The sequence below is a fragment of the Ananas comosus genome, linkage group 11 (genome assembly GCF_001540865.1).
Source record: "Ananas comosus cultivar F153 linkage group 11, ASM154086v1, whole genome shotgun sequence".
Lineage (NCBI taxonomy): Eukaryota > Viridiplantae > Streptophyta > Magnoliopsida > Poales > Bromeliaceae > Ananas > Ananas comosus.
Genome location: NC_033631.1, coordinates 2,789,693 through 2,795,771, shown reverse-complemented (window position 1 = coordinate 2,795,771; position 6,079 = coordinate 2,789,693).

The following is a 6,079-nucleotide window of genomic DNA, read 5'->3' as shown; positions in this document are numbered from 1 at the left end:
AGTGTATGTATTAGAGTCTAATTTGGATTCACCATGAGGTGAAATATCAACTAAATCCTAGTTATATATATTAGGATTAGTCAAAATTAAACTCTAAGTGTATGTATTAGAGTCTAATTCAATTTCATTTATTTGAACTCTAAGTAAATGTATTAGAGTTCAATTGAACTGATTAGGTGAAACCTAATAGATGGTTTGATCAATTCTAAACAAATATTTTAGAATTTGATCTAATATGAATGTGATAACAATATGACTCTAGCTTAATATGCTAGAGAATTGGATTAAAAAGATTTGCCCTTAACAAATTGGTAGAGCTTGGTTTCATATTTGATCTGATAGGCATGATTTAAGGTCTTGGTTTGGGTTAGATTTTTGGGTTTGATGTTGGTCTGAATTGGTTTTCAATTTAGATTTTATTCGATTTGGGCATTTTTATGAACCAGTTTGGAATTCAAACTTGGGCTAGGTATAGCTTCAAGTTATGGTTCAATTCTCGGATGGATTCATTCATGGTCCAAATTTGGGTCCATATAGTTGCATTCAAACATGGACTAGATTCAGGCCTACATGGTATGGACTCAAGTTGAGGCCTGAATTAAATTTTAAGTTCTGGATATAGGCATAGGCCCAGTTTAGGCCCGTTTAATATGGATTCAGGTTGAGGCTTGAATTATATGTGGGCTCGGGCTCAATTTAGGCCCGTATGGCATAAGTCCAAATTTTCTTTTAAGCAAGCCATAGAATTGGGCCCAGATTCATGTTTGGGCTGAACTTGGGTCATGTTGAGCTTGGGTTATGAGATTTGAGGTGAGAACGGGCTTGGTCCATTGTTTTGAGGTGGTTAATTTGGGATCATATGAGATTGTAAGATTCAGAATCAAATTCATCGCTTAAAAATTTCGAATGCATTTTTTTATTTGTCAAATTCTCAGTCATTAATCACATAAAATGTCCAATGCAATCTCAATTTGGTTTAATTTGGCCAAATCGAAAGATTCAACTATGGATAGAATCAAAGAGTTCGATTATTTTTCGAACATCGATCCCACAGTTCTTCCAATAAAAGGACGATCAAAAGAATATTAATCGATAACCCGATTAATTTTCTTTTGTCTCCTCATTATAGGAGAATTAAGAGAGAATTTTTCTCTTTATCTCCTTTGAAAATATAAGACAACAAAGATAGGTAATCCTTCTTTGTCTCTTTTACATTCATGGGACAACTAAGGTGGAAAAATCCCTTTCTTGCCTCCCTTTTTGGTAACAAAGCTCCCTCTCTCTTTCATAATTAGAGAAGTAATCTCTATTTCTCTTTTGATAACATTGTTTTTTGCAAAGAGGAGAGCACCGCTCTCTCCCTTTTGATGAGGTATATATTTTCTCCTTTTAAGAGAAGAGCACCGCTCTTTTCAAGTTCGCCGTCGAAAGATGCCTCTCGGGCATTTCGTCAAGTAACTGGTGGGCGTGAAGCATCTGTGCCAACTCCGTCGGAGCGATATCCTGGGCATTTCATCAAACAGCCGGTGGACGGCGCGTCGGCGCCAACTCCGGCTTTTGAATTACAATGGAGAGTTACTATGATAGAGTCGATACAGCGGCAAGAGCAAGGGTGAAGAAGTCGACGAGGTCGTCAAGCGTCAACTCGTCGCCATTCCATAGCATTCACAGCAAGTGCTCGAATAGCACCACCTCACACACGATGATCGCCGTCGACGACGGCGTCGTCGAGGCCGAGGCATGCGAGCGCGGCATGGACGTTGGTCATTGCCGAGACAAGAAGCGCGGTGAAGTTGCTAAGCGGGCTCACGAACACCTCGTTGCCCACGGCCGCGGCCGTGATCTGAGTCGCGGAGTAGTACGCCACCACATTGTCCTCCACCCACTCAAGCACGTAGCCCGAGCGCAACGCGGCTGCAGCAAAGAGCTCGTTGAGGAGCTCCACCACCACTCCAATCCCGAACCTCGCGAAGGTGCGGAGCATGCTTAGGTCTGCATCGTACAGCTCCACCTACGTTATGCCCTGCGACTTGAGGAGCTCCACCACTTTGGGTGAAGGTGGGGGGTTGTCGGGGTCGGCGAGGAAGCGAGCGGCTTCGGCGGCGCAGGGGTCAGCAAGGAAGCGAGCGGCCTCGGCGGACGGATCAGCGAGGAAGCGGGCGGCCTCGGTGCAAGGATCGGTGAGGAAGCGGCGACTTCGACGGACGGATCGGCGAGGGAGCAGCGGGGGGCGAAGCGGCAATGGGCCAAGGCCTGCGGAGCGGTGATCGCGGACGAGCGTCTAGTTGAGGCGGTAGTCGCTGTTGAGGACTTCGGCAGCAATGTAGTTAATGCGGTTCTCGAGCCCGAGGAGGAGGTCAAGGTTCCGAAGTCTCGCGTCGGTGTCGTCGTCATCTTCCCCACACCGCCCTTCCCGGACGTTACCACCACCATGCGCGGCGTCTTCCCAGCCAGGTGGTGAGGTCGAGGGAGGAGGGGTCCGGAGAGGCCGTTGGATGAGGATGAGGCCGCAGTGGGCGTTGAGCCCACACGCGGCCGTGCTGCCGATGCGGCGCGCAAGGATGAGGTGCGCGTCGAGGAGGCGGTGGCCGAACTCGCGGGCAGCGGCGCGGCTGCCGACGACGGCGATGTCGGGGGGAAGGGTGCCGCGCGCGAGGAGGTGGGCGGCCTCGGCGGTGCAGGGAGAGAGAGAGAACTTCTTTTTTTTTTTTAGGAAAGAGAGAGAGAGCTTTGATTGTGGCTACATTAATGGAGAAAAATAATATTATATTTTTTACNGGATTTCCTTGCAGGCTACGCGTACGGGGACCGGTCTCTCCTTCAGGGACCGGTCCCCGAGAGCTCAAAATCTGGGACTTAGCCAGATTTTCAGATTCTCTCTCTCGGGTCCCTTTTAGCTTCACCTATGGACTCTAATACGCTTAGGGTCCACTTTAACTCATTCAACTCCGCGTTCCGCTCGTTTCGACGAAAATCGGCACGATTTACGAGGGATATGGTATGTTACATATATTTTGCTAAGTGTGAAAAGGCTTTAAAAGCATTGAATTATTTACTATCTTTAGAAGGTGGTGAACGATTTACCCTTTCCGTAGAAAATTTTAGAAGGCGACGAATCATTAGTTGCCTTTTGAAGACAATGAATGATTTGCCGCTTTTGATAGTTTCGCTTTATTGTAGCACTGAGTTGGCAAGAGAAGGACTATTTAGCCAAATAAATTTTTTAAAAGATTATTTATCTAATAAAAAAATCATAATATTATTTAGAGAAAAAAATCCATTTTTACTTTATGTGCTTATGATATCCCTCACCTCGGGCTCAACTTGGTTTAAGTGGGATGGGTTGGGTTTCATAAACGGTAGCTGCTATAGTGAGAGAGTCACCCAGGCCCTAGAAAGATGAGGGAGTCTACTATACAGTAGCTACATAATATCATCTATAAATGAGATTTTTTTTTTTATTTTAACCCTTTAAAAATTTATGGCCTTTTTGCATAAAAAATCCACTAATTTTGGGCTTTTGCAAAACTGTGTTGCTTTTTTCGATTTTGCAGATTCGGTCTGAATTTTTAGTAAACTGACCAAAATGCCCTTATTACTTTTTCTCTCGTTCTTTTTTTTCTCTCGTTCTGTTTTTTTTTCCTTTCCGAAGAAGGCGGCCGAGGCGGAGGCGAAAACGGCTGTACCTCGCCTTTGCCCATCACGCCCTCCTCGCCTTCGACCCCTCCAAGGCCGCGCCGTGACTCTTTTTTTTTTTTCTCCGATCCTCCTCCACCGTCTCCGCAGCCCACCGCCGCCGTCACCGACAAAGAGGGAGTGCTTCTCGGGGACAAAAAGCACACCGGTGAGAGGGAGGGAAAAAACTCCGGCGAGGGCGGTGGCTGCGATAGAGGGCAAGGGAGAGATCGTGACCAAAAAAATTGTAAGGAAAAAAATGAAAAAAATTATTTTTTTTCCTCCATAAAAGATCAAAAATCATATAAGAAGGAAAAAGATAATAAAATTGCACTGTTAAAATAATTTGTACTATTTTAAAAAAAATTGCACTATTTTAAATAAACGTTGCACTCTTTGAAACAGAATTACAGTATTTGAAATCAAATTTACACTCTTTAGAATTAAGTTGCACTATTTAGGTAGAAGTTGCACTATTTAGGATAAAGTTGCACTATTTCTTTTTTCTTCTTCTTCCTCCAATTTACATTATTTTTTTTCTTCTTCTTCTTCCTCCTTTTTTCTCCTTCTCCTCCCTGAGTGTCCCCACTCGTCCCGTGCCCCTGATCGCCATCGGCTTCGTGGTGGGTGCGAACATCCTCGTCGGCGACGCCTTCACGGGGGCATCCATGAACCCAGCTGTTTCCTTCGGCCCCGCTCTCGTCAGCTGGTCCTGGGTCTACCAGTGGATCTACTGGCTCGGCCCTTCGGCGGTGCCATCGCCACCGTCGTCAACGACATCTTCTTCATCACCCCCAACTACGAGCAGATCCCCCCGCCCGACTACTGATCGATCATCAGCCCACAACTAAACCATGGAGGAAAAAGAAGTCTTTTTTTTTTTCTCTGTTTGTGTTTTTTCCTTTTTTTTTTCTTTTTTCGATTGAGTATCATATTAGATTATTATTATAGCAACAGAGAAATGTGCTCTGCCCACACAGGAGAACAAAATAGCAGCTCATTATAGCTAGGGCGGCGCGGGACGAGTGGGGACACTCAAGCAGGAGAAGGAGAAGAAAGAAGGAGGAAAAAGAAGAAGAAAAAATAGTGTAAATTGGAGGAAGAAGAAAAAAAAATAGTGCAACTTCTATCTAAATAGTGCAACTTCATCCTAAATAATGTAAATCTGATTTCAAAGACTGTAATTTCTGTCTCAAAGAGTGCAACGTTTATTTAAAATAGTGCAAATTTTTTTTAAAATAGTACAAATTATTTTGACAGTGCAATTTCATTATCTTTTTCCTTATATATTTTTTGATCTTTTATGGAGGAAAAATATTTTTTTTTTTAATTTTTTTCTTTATATTTATTTTGGTCACGATCTCTCCCTTGCCCTCTATCGCAGCCACCGCCCTCGCCGGAGTTTTCCCCTTCCCTCTCGTCGGTGTGATTTTCGTCCTCGAGAAGCACTCCCTCTTCGTCGCCGGAGGCGGCGGCGGGCTGCGGAGGCGGTGAAGGAGGATCGGAGAAAAAAAAAAAGAGTCGCGACGCGACCTCGGTGAGGTCGGAGGCGAGGAGGGCGGGGTGTACGCGGGCGAGGACGAGGGCGCGAGGGGCAGAGGCACAGTCGTTTCCGCCTCCGCCTCAGCTGCCTTTTTCGGGAAGGAGAAAAAAAAGAATGAAAGATACTAAAAATTCGGATTGAATCTGCAAAATCGAAAAAAACGACCCAGTTTTGCAAAAGCCCAAAACTAGTAGATTTTTTATGCAAAAAGGCCAAAATTTATAATTAGCTAAATAATCTTGCAAAAAATTTATTTATTAAAATAGCACTATTTTATCCAACTCACTGTTGGGGTATATAAATAATTAAAAAACGGTCAATTATTTACCGCTTTCAATAGAATTTAGATGACGGTAAATGATTCACTGCCTTTTTTTTTTTTCTATTAAAGGCGGTAAATGATCCACCGTCTTTATCTTAAAGTACAAATGATGAATAATTTATCGTTTCTTTTTATCCTCGTATATAATCTTGACTACTATATAAAAATTTCGACAAATCACATATAATTTTTACAACTTAAAATATGAAAACAGTGAATCATTCACCGTTTTTTAAAGACGGTGAACAATTCGCCGTATTTCTTAGGTTAGTTGTCTAAATAAAATTTTAAAAAGATTATTAGATAAATTAGAAATTTTAATAAGATTAGTGTGCAAAAAATCCTCTATAAATTAATTGCCAATTCTAAAAGAGAAAAGTAAAATAATTTTTTTACAAAAATTATGATGGGATCAATCTATACATATAATGAAAGCCCAGTTCTACTGTGGCCAACGTGTCGCTTTCTCGGCGCCCCGCTCCTCTCGCGCCCCTTCGTCGCGTCCCCGCGTTTGGCGGGGGCTTCGGTGGCCCCCACAG